Source organism: Falco naumanni, chromosome 5 (genome assembly GCF_017639655.2).
Source record: "Falco naumanni isolate bFalNau1 chromosome 5, bFalNau1.pat, whole genome shotgun sequence".
Lineage (NCBI taxonomy): Eukaryota > Metazoa > Chordata > Aves > Falconiformes > Falconidae > Falco > Falco naumanni.
Window position 1 is genome coordinate 67,765,673 of NC_054058.1, and position 19,873 is coordinate 67,785,545.

The following is a 19,873-nucleotide window of genomic DNA, read 5'->3' on the forward strand; positions in this document are numbered from 1 at the left end:
GCATGTTGTGTTTAACTTTCATTTATAAACTTTATTACAAACTAGTTTGGAATAATTCCAAATAAAACCCCTGTGAGAATATTATCAAATTAGAAAACTCTGTTTTTCTGAGGTTAGGAATTTTCCCTAGTTATTGGTTTTAAAAGATGACAATCCATGATATGAGTTACTCTTATTTTTTTGTTGTAAGTCACGTACTCAGTCATTCAGGTCTAAATTGTTAATCTTCACAATTAATAAAAAGAATAAACTACCACAGTTAAAATGTTTACAGGGTCTCCTGCTTTGTAAGCAGAAAGTTATTTTTGGCTCTGGTTTTCTTTTTGAGTGCAGAGATATATTTACAGGAACAGAGTAGAAAATGCTAACAAAACTGTTAATGCTGTTATTTTTGAAATGTTGGCATAAAGCACACTTTGCAAGTGACTATGTGAATATATTCCCATTTCTCCCAGTCCTATTTATTTCAGTCCTATGCTGTAGGCTTACAGAAATGCTAACAGCCTGGCCTGATCAATAACCTCTGTGGATTTCTGGACAGTGGCATCAATTATTGTGCTGTTCCCCAGTGAAAAACAGCTGCTGATATGATGATTTATTAAGCAGCATGCTGCCCTGGAAGAAGACAAAAGGCCTTATTCTTCTCTCATTTTCCCATACATGAAACCAGAAGAATTTTGTTCACTTCAAAAGAGCTACTCCTGTTTTACTGAGGAACAAGGCAGATCTGAGTCAGGTTTGAGTCCCGTACGCTGACAGGTTAAAGGAAAGCATATCCATTACATGGTTAGTGCACAGAACAGAGCAGGTCTGACCACTCATGAGGTCCTCGCTGGGATAAGTTGTTTATTAAAGGAAGAAAGACGTCAAAAAGTGAGCAGATGAGAATATCAATATTTCTTCATTAATCATCTAGAAGGTCAGTCCTTAACAACAGGCACAGTTGTCATACTTAAAAGCTACTGCGAGCGACTAAACTGGAATTCTCTTCAGGAAACGGTAACTCAATCAGGAGCAATGAGTGTCTATGAGGCAGGTGTTTCCTTATGCTTCTGTTTTGAAATTGTGACAAATGATTTATTCAAATCAAAATGACAAAATTGAAACTGACGGGAGAGAAAGAAATTTTAATTTAAGAGTTTAAAACTGTCTAGGTTTTTTATTCAGACTAATGGCAAAGCTGGGAAAAGGAGCTCCCTAGGTCTGGTCCAGCACTTTTTTCACTAAGTGATGATACACTTAACACAGCTCCAAAAAGGGAGGATAAATTACAGTCTTATCTGAAAAGCAGCCACAGAAAGGCAAATAAGATTAGAATTTCAGTTTCCACATTTTGACAGGCTGAAACAAAACTGAACTGATCTGTGTTAATGAAGAGTGTATTTCCCTGGGAAAGGAGGGATGAAATGCTTTGAAGTTTTGCACCAGGAAATTTCCCTGCTTTGGTTTCTTAAATAACATTCAACAATAAAAGCAAAAGTAATGTGATTTCTAAATAAAATCAATTTCTAAAATTAAATAATGATTGTAAATTTGTGTCTATTTTTTCCTTGTATATAATTAGTTACTAATAGCAGTGCCAAAGCTGGAAAAAATCAATAGAGGCTGAGAATTATGGGTTAGAAGTATTTCAGGGGTTTGGATACAATTTTTGCCTTTGAATAATGTATACTCACAGGATGAGATACACAAACTGATAAAAATTTGGCTGCTTGAAGTGCGTATGCAGTATGCAAGTTTCTACTTGTTGTAAGTTCTCAATTTAGAGTCCTAGTTTTGCATGATGATTTAGTTTCCTTTACTAATACCTAACATTGTTCTCTCTTTAAAAAAAAAAATCTAAACCTTTCAATTCTATGTCAAATTTTCCATTTTAACCTACATCTCCCTGGAAAAGTTTTTTTCTAGGTACTTTAATAGTAAAGAAGATGACCAACTACAGACTTTATACAACATCAGTTCAATAACCACGTGTGATCATGACAGAGATTGTATGATCTCTGGCCTTTAAAAATACTTCTGTACTTTAATGTAAAGGAACCCTCTTTATATCCTTTTGCAAAGTTAGTGTAGATTTGGGTTCTGCAAGACTTCATTCATTCTTTTAGAAAAAATGCACTGCTGTCTAATAAAATCAAGCTGTTATAAATAACAACACTAATCATGACAGAGACACAAGTAAAGAATGCAAAATAATAGGAGCAAATAATTAGTTGTAAACTAAAAAAACCTTGAAGAGTACTTTTGTTGAATATTTACAGAGGAAAAAATACCCAGCAAATAACACTGCTATACAAAATGAGTTCAGAATCAAAAGTTAAAACCAAACAGTGGCAAGAGGGTTTATGAAGACCAAAGTCTTCAGCCAAGACAGCTTTCTCAGGATGACAGAAAAGCAGGTGGGCACTCTAAAGCTTGTTCATGGAAAACTGAATTTTATGACAAAATACCTAGGGACTAAGAAATTGGTCAGCCCATATGTAGTGAGAACTGTCTTTATTAAGATCTAGGCTAAGCAGGCTTAAAAGGAAATGGGTCAGATAAACTGATTTTCCAGAGACTTTATCTACTGTGGATAAAATTCTGCATGTAGATGTTTTATCCAATATATATCTTACTGTTTTAAAATAGAATTTATGCAGTCTCTGTGGTTTGGATTTAGGACTCACATACTCTAGAATATTGAAACAAAATAGCATTCAATTTTCCTAAACTGTATTATTTTACATTAATAAGGAAGAGAAGTAGGCAGAAACAGTCATCTGGGCAGACTAAATTCCATTTTTATGAGTATAGTTGGTACTGATAATAAAATGACAAAGAAGCATACACATGAATGTTGCAGTCTCATATCTGATTAGAGAAAGAAAGAAGAAGGTATCTATTGTATGCCATGGAAGTGTGCACAACTCTCATCTCTGATTTGAAGCATACGTCTAAACTCTGGGCTCACACGTTCCAGACACATATGCTGACCCATGACTCATTGGCCCTCCTCTATTTCTGTTTTCAAAAGTAGATGAATAAACATCCCTTGGTTAATCAAGGGTAATCTATTAAATATGGAGAGTAGTTATGATTATTTATTACTGTTATTAAACTGAAGTTTAAAGGCCCTTATGAAAAGCAGGCCTTCAATATGCTAGCCAGTACACAAACACGTCATGGGGTCCTGCTCTAAGGGGCTTCTAATTTACATGAAGGGAAAAGAAATATGGTTGAAGAGTAAATGTCCGTTTAAGAGGACAGAGCCTGGTAGTTCTTCACTTCTTGTAATAATTTGTTGATGGGTCTTAGTAATTGAAAAGCAGATTTGACGTAGATGGTGCAAATTCAAAGAAAATGTAGATGTAAACTTCAAGCCAGCCATTTGGTGTGACTTGCAGTTCAATTTATTAATGCTAGACATACGAGCACACAGGTGGAAGTAGAAACTAAAACGCCAATGAGCACTCTGAACTTTCCCAGCATATCGCAATTACAAAACCACATGTTTGAGCCTGTAGCTGGGTGCAAAACCACAAAAAAAGCAGAAAGCAAAATAAATCAGCACACTGAAATGATTTTTTAATTGGTGGTCTGTAATTTCACTTGGATTCCAATGAAAAGCAGGTCAAGAGAGTGTTTCAGGTTTGGTTTGAACACAGAAAACCTTTGCTGACTACTGAAATTAGCAGCAAGTAAAACTGAGTAAAACCTGTTAAACATGAAATTTTTAATGACGATATTCCACTGAAACATTGCAGCAAATCGTAATTATCATGTCTCCTTGTAGATTCAGGTCATTACTGGAGAATTCCATATGTCAGTTAGTGAAAGAAAAGGTTGTAATAACAATGTAAAAATGACAAATATTCAAAGAATGAGGATGATGCAATAAACCCCAACAGTTTTATGCCAGCAGTAGAAACAGTGGAAGAAACTCATGTTGTATCTTAGGTACCAAAAAATTAAATGCTGAAGTGTGCGTGTGCTAGACATCCTAGGTCCCTTCCACAGCCCGTGGAGATAATACCTCCAAAGAACTGCTCATCTAAGCCCTAGATAAATGCCTAGAGGCCAAAGGAATCAAGTTCTGCGTGTTGCATGTCTTCTTTGACTTTAACAGGACTGTAGGAGGTTTGCCTCAGATTTACACAAATGTATGCTGTAGAAAGCACCAGATAACACAGTGTCAGGGTTTTATAGCCTGTTTCTGTATTATCTTTACCTGCATATTGGGACTGCTTGCTAAATGTATGTGAAAGATGGTGCTTCTCCTTCCTCTTCTTTAAGAAATGAAGGTTGAGTTGTCCTTCCAATCTACTGAGGGAAAGGTCTGCAAGTCCATTAAGACTGAGTGCTGATAACCTCTATGGTGAACCATGAAACATAAATATCATCTCTACCTGCTATTACACACCAGCACAAAGGCCCACAGTCACATATGAAGTCAGAAATAACATTGCAAAAGAACCTGAACTTGTCTTGACCATTCACCCAAGACCAAACTAATCTAGTTAAACCACAAAAGATGCATTTGGATGACCGTACCAAAACTGTTCTCTGATATATATAGGCTTCCTCTCACTAGCAATAAATCACAAAGAAATCACATACACAAACCAGACAAGAATAAACAGTTTAGCAGCAAGAATCTACACCCTCTAGGCAAGGAACACAAGTTTCTGTCTCACTGACCTTTTGCAATTTGCCTTTCTCCAGCAGAAATTATATTAAATTTATATAAACTATTCTGAAAATCTAAATTGTAACCCTGTTATAAGCACGAAGTACTCCTTTTTACTGTCATCTATGTTATTTCTTATTTGGTAACACTACTGAAGGTGTATATTTTCAATATTAAAACCCTCAGGCTTTTTTCATCCATGTTTTTTATTGTCATATTTGCACTGATTTAACTAGAATTATCTCTGACTTGTGTCTCAGTTTAAATGAGATCACAGTGAGTCTCACTGTTCTACAAAAATGCAATGTTAAACACACAAGTCCCTGCACTAAAAACAACTAATGACAAGTTCTGTGTGGAAGAGGAAATTACGGTCTTCATGATTAAAGATTTATACAGGCAGTAAGAACACAGTCTCAGCTATAACATAAAAGCCAAATGCGGTTCAGGATCTTACATATCATTTGGAATCTAACCTAAGAATGAACTTTTATCTCCACCCCCAAAACTTTTATTTTTTCATCAGCCACTTTCTGGGAAGGTTAGGAGATGTCTCCTTTTTAATCCATGAGTGATCAGATTTCCTTCCGAGGGTGTAAATGCTTTATTTCACTAAGGATGTGTGCTATTTATAACATGGAAAGGACCAATGCCACACAGATATTTTCAGACACATTTCCCTCCTCCAGTTTCTCTCCAGTAAGAAGTAAACCTCTGCCTTTTATTAAGCACTCAAAAAAGGAAATAAAAGCCTAGGCTGGTAGATCAAAGGAAATGCAGGGAGTAGCCACCCAGAAACAGAGCCTCCACAGTATAGATAGAAAATTGAGTATATAGCAATGGCAGGGAGGGAGGGAAAAAATGGGGTCCAACAGGGGTGTCTTCTCTTGTGCTGTGTGCCCAGGATCCTGCAGGGCGTTCTGTGGTAGCTGAAGTCCCAGCATCACACACTGAGCCCTCCATTCCAAGCTGGCAAAGCTGGTGAAGTAGCAGTCACAAGCTAGCTGGAGGTTCAACTCAGCAGAGCAGCTGCAGGAGTTCACAAAAAGACCTTTGAATACCAGCTTGCTTTATGCATAATATATTCCTCTCCCTGATCTTGTAGCCAAACTTGTCCTAGCCATCCCATACTACTGGCTGCTTAAAAAAAAAAAAAAAAAAAAAAAAGGGAAAGAAAAGAAAGAAGCAAAGAGAGAAAGAAACAAAACCAGAAACAAAACCAAAAACACAACCACCACCACCTTGTGTTTGTTATCACTAATGCCTTCCCATGTACTACTGGTTTCCTTCCTCTTAGCTCTTAGACTGTGTGATCTTTGAGAGAAGGACTGTCTCTTATATGTCTAAAAAATGTCACTGTGTAGGTCTTAATCATTATGAACAATGGCCTTTCACAGCAAAAGCAGCTGTTTTCCAAAATCTGAATCTCAATGCATAAGGAAGAAAAAGCATGAGGAGTGACAATGGCAGTGGATGAAGTTCGCAGAGAGCACACAGAGCATAAGTGACATTGCTTGACTGGTCTTGCACAGTTTGTATGACTTGAGGCCCTGGGTTTTGAAGCACACAGTGCAGGGAAGAAGATGAATAGACAATCGATATTGCATGCTGAGGACAAGAATTTAAGAGTAATTTTTCTGCATTGTATCTATTCAGTAGTAACAGGCTCATTCCCAAAGTGCACAAGGGTAGGGCTGAGGTTCTGTCGCTCCCAACCATACCTATATGTACTTGAAGTCACATTTTTCTCCTCCACCCAACACAACTGTGTCTAAGATCAATCTACATTTCCATGACTTTTCATCCAGAAAGCCAGAGGTTATAGTATTTCTTGTGCAACTTTAAAAACTTACTCTGTGTCCTGTCCCAACTTCTGAGCAATGTGTTAAGCACTGGCACTATCACTAGGAAGAGATCAGGAGGTGTGATCTCATTTATACAAAGCTTAACAGCAACAGATGTGACTCCGGACACTTTTCTCTAGCAGTAAATTTTACCACAGCTGACGAGTACAGCAGTTTAGAGAAGGATGGAACTGCTGGTTTAAACAGTTAAATGCTGTTTAACCGCTTAGATTTTAAACTGTGTATGATACTTTCTTGCAGATATAAGTACAAAAGGGCATATACTTGCCTGATGTTTTCAAAAAAAATAAATGTTTTATAAGATATCCGTTGCCAAAGCATGCAGCAGTCTCATGTATCACTATGGAAAGGTAAGAAACACAGACTGTTTCTAGAGCAATAAAAGTTTATTTTATGTTCCATTCTCTTTAACAATGGCTGCTATTACTTCAAATCTCTGTTGGCAATAAAAAGAGGCACAAAATAATCTCCTTCAAATGTGCAAGTCCAGCACACAGCTTTTTACATCAAACGTGCTTGCTTAAAATATTGCGACTACCTTCCAATGACGGCAAAAAGTTGCAGGCAGACTGGATATAGATCAGAGCAGAGAGTAAGGAAATAATAGACTTGTAAAAATCAGTATCTGCACATAGAAACTGCATTCTACAAAAAGGAGCCTGGGGGAAAAAATGTCCCTATGAAACATTTTTGTGTTAAGCAGCACCTTTGAGAATCAAATTTATAGCAGGATCTGCTACAACAGCAGAATATTAGAAAGAGGGAGGACTTTTTTTTTGTAATACAGAGTCCACAAAATAACAGGTTCAAGCTGACCACAAGCAAATTTTGTTTCAGAAAAGAGTAGGAACCTTGCAAACATGGTTTTATGCTTTGTTGAGTGCATTTATTTTGCAGGAAAAAGCAACAGACATTTCAATAAATTGTAAGAAATTTCTGTCAGCAGAATTAATTCTACTCAGATTGCTATCTCATTCTTTTCTTTCTGAATTTCATTAAAAAGCAAAGAGTAGCAAGTCAAATTAGACATTTTTTTTTTTTAAAAAAAAAGTGTGTCACAAGGGGGAAACTAATATGGGAAAACTTTGATCCTATGTGTTTTTATGCCCCAAATGCAGTCCCACCTAATAGAAAAGGGCAAGGAATGTAGGCTCATTCCTTCAAGTTAAATATTTTCAAAAACAATCTGGAATTACACGCAGCTAATTTTATTCTATGCTGATGTCTTAACTAAGTACATTTCTATCTTTCTGCCTATTTATTTCCTATTTATTCTATTTATATACATATTTTTAGGAAATTCAGCGTAACATTTTGTCTGTACAAAATATATGACCACATGCTAAAAAATTAAGTATGCAAGACAAGTCTATACCCATAATAAACCCTGGTTTTTTTTGACAGCTGCTTTGGAAAATTATGGTCCCTGCTTCATTTCCATTTTTATCATTTTATTAGGTCACCTGAGCTCCCTACTACAACTGTTCTTAAACTGAACCCTTGCTAACATTTTAATGTCTCTTTTATTGATGTTATTTCAAAGTTATACCTCCTTGGTTTGTCTGCTTTGGTAAGGATTATATTAAGACTCAAGGCTGATTCTCTCAGTCAAGGAATTGAGTATATATCTAAATTGCCATTAAGTCTTGAAGACTTAAACATACTTACTATAGCTGAAGTTTACAAGCTGGTTCTCAGTTTACCAAGGTGTAAATTAAATTGAGTTCTGCCTAACCAATGGATAGGTTAATAATGGATAAGCAGAGAATATTTGCCCCATGTGTTCTTTCCACTAGATTCATGAAAACACTTCTGCCTATGTATGTTTTCTAAAGGCAAAGTGGTCTTCTGTAGTTACCTGCCTCTGAGTTCCAGCTGTTTATAACCTGACTCATATTTCTTCGCAACAGAACTTTACCTTTATTTCAGAAAATATTTTACCTGTAGCAGGCAAACTTTCTAGTAGAGTGTACCACACCTTCAGAAGAACATATTACATCCTATCTACATGCCTGTCTTCTCTTTAAATAAATTATTCACCGCGTTTGAATGACATCACTGACATGTAAGTGATGAAAACTAGAGTTGGGTTGATTCACCCTCACAGGAGCCAGCAGGCTGGCACGTGGTGTTACAGAGCTTTGCCCCACTCTCCAAAGTATGTCAAGGCTAGACAGCATCATTGTGTTCTCTTGAATTTTTTCTGCAGATAAGGCATAGGCTGCTTCTTTGTCACACTTAACCTTACCCTCCAGTCTTGCCTCTACTGTTCAAGGATCTTTTCTAGCGGACACTTGGTGTATATGGCCTTTATTAGGCTCCATGCATCTTTATGTACACAAATCATGTGGGAAGAGCTTTGTGCACACTTTCATTTCATAATGCATGAAAGTGGTATAAATTAATTAGTTTCAAACACTTATACATATTCAGCTGAAAAAAATCACCCTTGTATTTCCATATTCTTTGACTCAGTGAAATATTTATATTTGTGCTTGTCTTCTGAAAAGAGTTAGGAACACAGGACTGGAATCAGGACTGGCCATTACATGTATTGTGCTAATGCAATCAAAAACCATAAAAAAATCTTTTCATGGATGTATTATAATTATATGCCATTCAGTTAGCTAACAGTGTATAGTTAACCATACCAGACGGTATCAATAAGCATAAGCCAGTGGGCCACAGACAGGCCTTAGATTTAAGATAACTATCACACTCAACTGACAGGGATAAACTGTACTAATTCACAAAATAAGACTGAGTTACTTTTTATTTGAAATGAATGCAAAAGAATTTCAGTGACTACCCAGTTATGGATGTGGACCATTGTCTTTTCAATAGAGAATTCAAATTCTGTGGAAAAAGTAAAATCTTAATTAATGTTTTCCTTAAATTAGAAGTAAAAGTCTCATTATCAAAGCAGTGTTAAAAGAAGTTTAATTCATATCAATACTAAAAAGCATGCCAGAAGTTCAGTGATGGGAGGTAGAATACTATAAAAGTACTTTTGTCCGGTGAAGAGAAGACAACAGATCCCTGAGTTCTGGTCAATCAGTTCACTGAATTTGAACTTCTGGATGTATTTCTGGCATGCTAATAGCTACAGCATATATAAAGGTAAATATATATATATATATATATATATATATATATATATGAATGCGTAGAATGTCAGAATACAACTAAAAAAGCCAACTTAGTTTCATCTGTTGGGAAAATGTGAAGATTTCTTCATGAATGCGTTCATTGTTTTTATTTGATCACAAATCAGTACAGGTTAGCTTTCCCATTATGACCAATGCTAGTTGCTATTCTTATTCTTCTTCAAGAAGGAAACAAAACCAAAACATTTTTGTTCTTGTTGTGTGTCATGTTTAAAATGAATTCATTAGCAGCTGTCAGCCCCCAAGGAAGAGTGTCAACACCAATGAAGACAACATCTAAAGGTTTCATCTTACCTTCATTTATCTCTTGTCCCCAGAAGGTATGAATCCATAAAAAAAGAAACTCCAAAGTAATGACTGCTTTTGTCTTTTGTTTAAATGTGTTTAGAAAGTAGCTGTTCGGGCATGAATGTTGGCTCCAAATGTCAATGACACCTGTTTTGTTACACAAAAAAACCAATGAGAGAAAGAGTTACAAGGCTGAACTTTACTGTAGGTCTCTATGCTACTGTTCCCATGAAATATTACTTCCCAACAGAAATGCTGATCTGATTTATTATGTCTGCAATAAAACGCACATTCCTTTGTTATAGAATATTGTGGAAAAAATGTTCTTTTTTTAAGTTTCAGCACAAAATAAGGCTAACCAGATATCTTATGGGAGATGATTGTTTATGCAAGATGGTTGAAATTGTGAACAGTTACTATGGCTATAGATTCCTTTCCACTGCAATGTTCAGTCATTAGCATATGCACGTGATAAAACTGGAACTGCTGAAAGGCCAGTACTAAGGCCCAGCATATATTCCTGGATTGACCTAGCAAGTTAGGTATTAAGCCTTTGAACACAGAAATGGATTAAACTCGGACGTCTGGTCCATGGATCATCAGGCAGATGCCTAAGTGTTCCAAACATTAAATGGAGACAATTACATGCTTTTAGAAGACAGTTAATGCTTTTAGAATCCATTCCAGTCTTTCCTCTTATGGAAAATACCAGCCTTACAGAAAATATGTAAGCATATGTAGATAGGCAACTTAGAGGAGGATTTTTGGAAATCACTTTGTGACAGTTACATATTTAAATGTTAGTTGAACAGCAGTTCTACTAAGATGAAATTTAGACACTCTGAAGCATCTCAGTAAGACTAGAATTTAGTATCAGATGATTGCTTGCTATCTTATAGTACGTCTATTGATTTTAAAATAACACTTAACCCCAGAAGCACTCATTTCCTGGACTGAGACAAGAATTTCCCATTCATTCAGGGTTATTGATGCTGTTCTTACAGAGATTTACATTATTAAATTACTATTTCCATTTAATAGACAGAACAGTTTTCACTAACTTCAGTGGAAAATTTAATACACTGCTTGCGTAACAATTCAGCACTTAATGGAGGATTCTGTCCTTGTAGACAAAGTCAAGGGCTATATGTTTTGGTAAAACCTATTTTGCATTCAACATCCATTTTAGCTGAAAATTCCAGGTTTTTTGTTACATTTGCCTGCTGTATTGCATACTGTATTTGTATTATATATGTTTGCATAGCATTCCTGCTAAAGGCAGTTTGACAAAACATGCTGATTTTTTGGTCAGATGGGACTCAGTGTTCCCTCTGCTGGAGCTGCCTTTTTTGGCAACACCCACTGCAGAGCACCGGGAGCGCAGCCTCCTCCTCGCGTCCTCTGTCAGTGAGGTTCAGAAGAACGAACACCTGAGTTCGTGCACTGAGGCTACAGAGCTTTTCAGACACACAGTTCTTACCCACAGAAAATAGGTAAAACTTAGTGAAATGAGGCATTTAAAGCATCTTCTTAAAAATCACTTGAGAAATGAGATTAGCTGAAAAATATGGTAGACATCAGAAGATGATTCATTGAAAGATTCTTATAAAAGACCAACTTTTTAGAAAAAATATTTTTACCACTTCAGTTTTCAAAATATTGCAGTATAAAACTTTTTTACAGGTTCTAATTTAATGATTGACATTTAGCTTTTAATGATTGACATTTAGCTAAAGCTACAGCTAAAGCTACAGAAGTCAAGATACAATTGCAGTCAAGTACCACATTTCAGACTAAAAATAGTAATCATACTGTTTATTTGGTGTTTCTCTAATAATAGAGCTTTGCTTTTGTTTCCCTAGGAGTAATTTTAGAAAGTAATTTTAAAATGCTACTGTTCTTTACTTCCAAAACCAAGTAATTATGGTTATGATTATATTTCCATTGAAAGCATTTACAGCACTCATAGCTTCAAAGGATTGATTTTCTACATATTATACTAATGTAATATGCATTGTCTTTGTTTTCCATGTTTGAAACTGAATACGATGGTAACAAAATAAAAACAAGGCTGGAAGAATCACTCAGGCTTTATGAAAATGAAGGGCATTCAAGAAAGAAAAGTTCTGCACCAAATTTATTTTATACGAGCTAAGATATGCTATATATTCATGTTTATTTTCAGAAGTATTCATGAAGTTTTGAGGAGAAGCATTTGTCACTTATAATCTAATCGCCTCACTACATTGCTAACATCACTTGAACTGTCATGGAAGAAACTATTTCTCAGTACAAACACAAATAAAAGAATAAGGCTTCCAACATGCAGACAAATTCAAGAAAGAAAAGGAACCGTTTACATACACGGTTGTTATTTAGCTGATCACTATGAAAAAAAAAAAGTTTGCATAGGGTTACTGGCCAAGACATTTTCTGACATTATAATTTCTACTTCTGCTTAAAACAATGGCAATCCCTGTAACTGATTAGTAAGAAATATAGACAAGTGCACCTTGTTATGTAAAAAAGCTCTTCATTTGTCTGCTATAATCCTACTTATGCATCTGTAGGTAATTACAAAAATGGCACCTAACTTTGAATCCCCTGAGAAGCACTGGTTCTCCTAGGTGCCAAACAAAAATAAGGATGTCAAACATATGTTGGCACAAATACACCCCTTCTTCTCTGTGGATCCAAACTATCCACTTTGCTAGTGGCATCTGGAACAAGGAAAAAATGCATTTTGAAGCCAAAGTTATAACATTATGGCTCTAGTTTCTTCAGCAATATGTAATTCTATCTACCCCCACGCCTTTTTTTTTTCTTTTAAAATCTACTGATTGCATACTTAAATTTAAATATGTCCAAAAACCATCTTATCCTGCATTTTCATCAGGTTTATTCAGATGTTATCTAAATATATCTAAATATATTTGATACTTTGCAAGACAGTTTAATCTTGACAGGAGAGACAGAGGAAAATGGGAGTGCTTTTTTACCTTTATATTGATCCTTATGTATATTTTACCCCTTTATTTAATTCTGAAGATCTAAATCTGTCTGTCTTTTCTGTTCATTTAAAGAGATCTCTGTCACCAGAATGGCATAATTTTCAAGTGGGTTTGGAAACCATCCATTCTGTTTTGCTGACAATGTTGTATGCCAAGTGTACCAGAAAAGACAGGCCCACAATTACTGAACAGATTAATCTTGATCTGTCTATAGATCTTTTTATTATAATCGAGTACTCTCTAGAGGAAAAGAAAGATTAAATCAATCTTCTTTCTAGATAGGAGCTAAAACTTGCACAAAAGATTTCACGTTTGCAATTACCATGCCAGAAGCTCACTGTTCGTACCCTCACCCAATTCTTTGAGGAGGATTATGTCTACCTTTGAAGTACCATTTATAAGGGCGGAGTCCAAAACAGGTTACCCTTAATGCTGCTCCAGCTTGAAGGATTTCTGTCTTTTTTATTACATTCCCTGAGAAAACGTCCTGATATAACAGGCTTTCTTTTGGCATCATTAGCTCTTAACAGGTGGCCAGCATTCACCACATGTTTTTAAAACATAACCTCTTTGCAGAGGTTGAGGATCACAAGAACAGTGCTACAGAAGGCTACATTTAAAATGATGCTTATAAGTGAAACGTTACTCCAGGGAACATTTAGGGAAAGCCAACAGTCCTGGGCAGCGGTCATTAAGATGCTGCTCTGGAAACTGAAGATAAAACGCACAATCACACAGCTGATTATAATGCACACACAAAAAAAAGATTATCTCACAGAAGCAGTACTAGCCACAGAGTTTCAGCAAAGCGCCGTGATTTTACCTCTGTATTGCAACATTTAAAGATTTAATCTTATTTTTCTTGCTATCTTGCAGCATAGTCGTTTAAAAAATATTTAGGGGTTCTTTTGCATTTTGTTGTTTGTTTGTTTTTTTTTTAAATAAATCTTACTAGGCAAGGTAGGCACTACCTTCCCTCTTGGTTCAGTATCTATAAAAGATGACCTACTTAGACGTCAGCTATTTATTTGCATGGACTTTGTTTTATTGTTGCTTTTAATGTTTTCTGTTTTCTACTACATACAACATGTAGTTACTACTGCTCACATGCTAATATTAGCACCAGTGCCTACGGCCTAAATAGCAATTGTTATTAGATGACATAATGGCTTCTATTTAAACTGACATCTCAACAATGCGTTACATCTCTATTACACTGCAGTCCAAACTATTCTATAAAGCATGCCTTCTTTGTATAGATCACCTGCCGACGTGAACAGAGAAGCTGCCTGCTTGCTTGGGTATGACTGATAGCTACACACCACTGAAGAACAACATGGTAATTGTTTTACAGAGTTGCTTAATGACATATACAGAAATCTTAGTAAACTTCATTAAACTCACACAAGTTACGTACGTCTCCAGGGAGGAGAGGTGGGAAGAATTAATTCCAACCCTCTTTCCCTGAGGAGAGCATAAAGAATTTTAGCTTTCTTGGTAACAACAGGGACATGCACAGTTTGAAGAGTTTCCCAGGTATTATATGCAATCAGAAATAAGCCAGGAAGACAAGCTTATTGAACAACACCTTTTATTGCAATTTACAGTGAAAAATCTAGATAGGATGATGAAGCTAATGTCTATCTTGTAGAAGACAAAGTATAAGATTCTTGTACAATTGAGCATGCTTTCCCAATATATCTGAACAAATTGTTGTCTTTTAGTTACCAATGAATAAAATCCATTCATTTTTCTGACTTTCAGCTGCTGTGAAATATGCGTGAGCATTTCAGTGGGTGAGCACACCCTCACATGGGTGTTTCAGAGACTTCCTGTGACAGTGTCCTGGCATTACGGCATTGGGAATTGTGGAACGGAATGCCTTTGAACTTCCTTCTCTCTCGTTTGACCTGAACACCTGCATCCTGGATGGTATCTCTCCAAGTTCGTCATGACAGTTCAATAGGAAATGGTGTTCATAACAGATTCACTGAAGTCCTGCACACCAAAAGGAAATAAGGGCAGGTCTCACATGAGCAATAGCTTTTTATCCTGTGGTCTTCAAAAAAAAGAATAACGTAACACTGTGAGTAAAAGGACTTACATAAATTGGTGTGACTTTAACAAAGAGCAGCATACCATCTGTTAGCTTCTTTTTCTTTTTCTTTTTCTTTTTCTTTTTTTTTTTTTTTTTTTTTTTTGCAAATGCTGGCAATTTGCTTGAAGAATACAGCTATGTGTAGCTATATATTGAATTTTTATATACATTATATGTAACTATATATTTCTGGAATTAAGACATATATAACTTTCAAACAATAATCCTTTATGCTTCATGCAGGACCTGCCATTAACTGCAGAATTCTTTATCATTTACTAGGCCTCATTCCAGTTTCTTGCTTATCTGAATTTGGAAAGTGCACATAAGATCTCTACGACTGATAAAATAAAATTGCACAGGTAGTTAAACTACCCCATTGAACAGGAAGTGATCGTGGAGAGGTCAAGGAGAAAATACAGGACAGATGGATAATAGCACTGACTTTTGCCCAAGGGGGCAAATATAAATTTGGATGTATGTGCTGAGTGAACCGGAGAGACAGAACATTTGTCTACCCTGACAGTCTGAAGTTTGCTAGTAAAGTAACCACGTCTAGTCAGGGAAACTTCAAGGTGAATGACATAGTAAATGACACCTGCCAAGATCTTCAATCATTCTCCAGAGGTTCTAAGCTCCACAGCAGTGGTTTGATAGTGTATTTGCTTTCAGGGACTGGATTTCACTGATCATGAACTGCCCTTAAATGTTATAACTGTCTAGTGCTTTTTGAAGACTGTACGACACTTCTGATTCATGAAACAATAATTCATTGTTCAGATGTTAAAAAATTATTAAATCTTTAAAACAAGATAAAAACGTTTTCAGGATGCTGTCTTAGAAAGGATGTTAGACACAGCACGAGTATTAATGTCATGATAAATGAAACAAGAAATAAAATGTCCCTACTATTTCTAAGAATAGGTGACTTGCACTCAATCTGTTCAACTATACCATTATCAAAAGTACAAACATAGGCAAAGCACCCCAAGACCAGTGTCCTTTTGAACTTGTTTAAAATTTCAGTATTTTAAACAAAGTATGTGTATTTTGCTTAAAGAAAATAAAAAAGTAAAGAACAGTTGTATTTCATTTATTCTGCCCACTATCTTCCATTATATAGAAACAGAAACGATAGAAATGCCTTAAGCTTCTCAGGTATACAGTTCTGTTTTAGTTTAATCTTTAGTCCAACCTTAGCTTACCGAGAAGTCTTTGCAGACCTTTCTGTGATAATTATAACCCTCCAGAAGCATTACCATATGTCCTGGGCTCTCCAAGCACAGGAAAATAGAACAGAAATTACATGTAAAGGTACAGTTAGACGATATGGCTGAATTAATCATTTGTCTTCTTGATGCCAAATGAACAAGATTCTATTTTCCCCATCTTTCCCATGTTTCCATGCCTAAATTATTCATATTTCTATATTCTTAACAATGTGTATGCACTGCACACACAAAATTGAAATTTGCCTTAGAAATTTCTATTTTAGTGTTATGGTTGTTCCTTGTATTTAATGGATTGGTGATAAATTGAGACAAAACCACTTTTTCAAAGATCCAGCAAAAGCACTGCATAGCTTGAGCCCCATGCACATTCTCAGAAGGGATTATAGAGTGGGTGTTCATAATAAACTCACTAGTAATCCTTAATGAGGAAGGGGTAACAATGAACTAGCAAGTTTGCACTGAAATTTAGTCTAAAGGAAGTTTAGGTGTGAACGTACAGTAAACTAGTTACTGTGTGGTCACTCCTGCTCTACAGGTTGTATATGTATCCCCCACATGTTACTCAGACTTCACCCTGAAGCCAAGGCTCCTATGCTGACAGGTACTGGGATGTGCCCTAACTGAAAGTCAGATGGGATAAACATTTAAACATTCAGATCAAGGAAGACAAATGTCTCTAAGTAGGACCGGGAGGATTTTCCTGAACTGCTTCCCCAAATACTGCTTTCCTCAATACCCTGCCAAAAGTGTCTCCCTGTGAAAGCCATTGAAAGTAATTTGTTTGTCAGCTGTTTTGTTTTCTTAATTGTTTTAATCACTATTCTATTGAAATCACTTAAATTTAGAATTATTTTAGAAAAACTGGTTAGTCATTGGGAAAGAAATAGTTTTTTTAAATACTTTCTTCTTCTTTTTTCTGTACAGAACTTAAATTCAGCTGCTCTCAGGTATCTTCATCCCCAGCTGATGACATTCCAAATACCTGGTTCTGAAAGTGAGAAACTCCAACTGAGAAAAAACCTGCTTCCTAATCTTTTCTCAGTCAATTTAAAAGTTTACTTTTGACTTGTTAAACACCACGTTTATAAGAATAGAATTACAAGATAGTTATTAAAGATATTTTTAAGAATCTATTTTTGTATTCAAAACAGATTAAGACATATGGTTCACACAATAAACATACTGAAATACATTAATTTTAAACACACATCAAGACACACACACACACAAGCCTGATCAAAAAGGGCCAATTAATCAAATAAGGTATCAACTATGAACCTGTATATGGATGAAAACACCTTCTCACTTTATGATGTGTCAAAGTTGCTTATTCTCAGCTTATTTACTAACAAATGCATGCACAAAATTAACCATGTTTACAAGTACTTGCAGAATGGAAAGCATTGGATGTTATGGCCAAAATCACCTTAAAGCTCTTCCCTGTTTACATCTTTCTATTTTACTCTTGAGGAAATGAAAACTATGTCCCTCTGTCAGTCCCCCTCAGCGAGATGGGGGAGAGAATCAGAAAAAAGGTAAAACTTATGGGCTCACATAAAGACAGTTTAATAGGACAGAAAAGGAAGGGAAAATAATAATAGTGATAAAAGAATATACGAAACAAGTGATGCACAATGTAATTGCTCACCACCCACTGACTGATGCCCAGCCAGTCACTGAGCCGCAGGCCATAGCCCCCTGGCCAGCTCCCCCCAGTTTTATTGGTTAGCATGATGTCATATTGTATGGAATATCCCTTTGGCCAGTTTGGGTCAGCTGTCCTGTCTGTCCCTTCCCAGTGTCTTGTGCACCCCCAGCCTCCTCACTAGCAGGGCAGTATGAGAAACCTGACAGTATAAGCACTGTTTGGCAGCAACTGAAACATCAGTGTGCTATCAACGTTATTCTCATCTCAAATCCAAAACACACTACGAAGAAAATTAACTCTATCTCAGCTAAAACCAGGACACCTTCTTAACGTCTCTGTGACAAATATAAAGTTTCAGCCATTCAGCCTATGTGCTTATGGTGTTTTACCTGTGACACTTTTTTGGAACCTCCCAATCCCTATGATGTTTTGTGGGTAAACAAACCAGCAACCATAGAACCATGGAGTCACAGAATGGTTTGGGTTGGAAGGGACCTCAAAGACCATCTAGTTCCAACTCCTCCACCATGGGCAGAGACACCTTCCACAAACCCAGGTTGCTCCCAGCCCCGTCCAGCCTGGCCTTGGGCACTGCCAGGGTTTGGGGCACCCACAGCTGCTCTGGGCAACCTGGGCCAGTGTCTCATCACTCTCATTGTGAAGGCTTTCTTCTTTCTATGTAATATAAATCTACTCAATATTTGGTCAGGACATTTAAATCTTTCTTTCACACCATGGTTATGTTATACGTATGCTTATCCCATCACTGTTAGTTTTGTGACTACCTTGCAGATATTACTTTTTTACCTATTGTTTCTTTCAGAGTGTGATTTCCAATTACTTCTCAGAGATGCACGACTCTGCAAGCTCTCTACAAACTTTTCCAGTTCTCTATCCAGTTGTCTGAGATCTTATACACCTTCTGCATATATCAATATATTTCATCAAGAACGCGTATTTTTCATCACAAGAATTGAAAAAATTACCCAAACCCTCTCAAAAAATAGTCTTGAATAATACAGAGCTGGAGATTTTGCATAATTGAAATAACCAGACTTTGTAAATATTCTCTACAGAAAACACGCATTTTGTGGTAAATTCAAATGTAGATAGTCATTGACAACCATTATTAAAAAGTCTTCTCTTCTTTAACAGAATCCATCTACAGTCTCTGGCACACTCTTACTGTACTACAGTAATTAAAATAGTAATGGAAAACTAATGAAACTTGCAAAAATAAAAGTGTCATAACACAGAAGCTGAAGTGAAAGGCTACTCGCAAAGAGCATAAAGCTAAGAGAAGTTATATTTCAATTACAAGTAGAAAATAAATTCCAAAGGAATTATCAATGTGATTTGCATCTAATTACAGCAGTAGAGGTCATTTTGCCATTTGAAAAGCTGCACCAAACTGGCAAGATAAAAGGTAACATACATCTCTACTACAGGAGTTAAAACAAGTAAAATGCTTTTTAAGAAGTAAAAGTTTTCAAGGAGTATAATTTATGTCTTCTATTTTAGAACTTCCAAACAAGACAGGTGTTTCCTGAAAAAGAACACAAGCTACAGGCCCTAGAGGTAGAAAAACAAACATAAAAATATAAAGGGTTCAAAGTTTCATTGTTTGTAAACACTGAGAAATTACTACTAAGGTTTGCAGGTTTTTGGGACATTTTATAGCCAGACGTGGACTGTCAAGTGTTATTTGTACATTAAATGTTTTAAGTGTTAAGAATTTGCAAAAAAAACCATCTGGAATCAATAACTGTACCTCTTGGACTAAAAATAATGGGTTTTTTTTCTGTAATCAACAGTTAATGTATTGTTAAGCTTTGAAATTGCTACTTGTTTTTACACTTTTTTTTATTATTATTATCTTTGGAGGAAAACCCACC

The 19,873-nt window shown here is 36.0% G+C and overlaps 1 long non-coding RNA gene across 1 annotated transcript in view; it reads right to left on the reverse strand.

Moving 5' to 3' along the window:
* LOC121088995 overlaps positions 1–19,873 on the reverse strand; it is a 121,065-nt gene that overhangs the window by 40,056 nt on the left and 61,136 nt on the right. Inside the window, exon 2 of the long non-coding RNA XR_005828097.1 lies at positions 9,996–10,136. This is a non-coding gene — a long non-coding RNA (uncharacterized LOC121088995). The remainder of the gene's footprint in view (positions 1–9,995; positions 10,137–19,873) is intronic.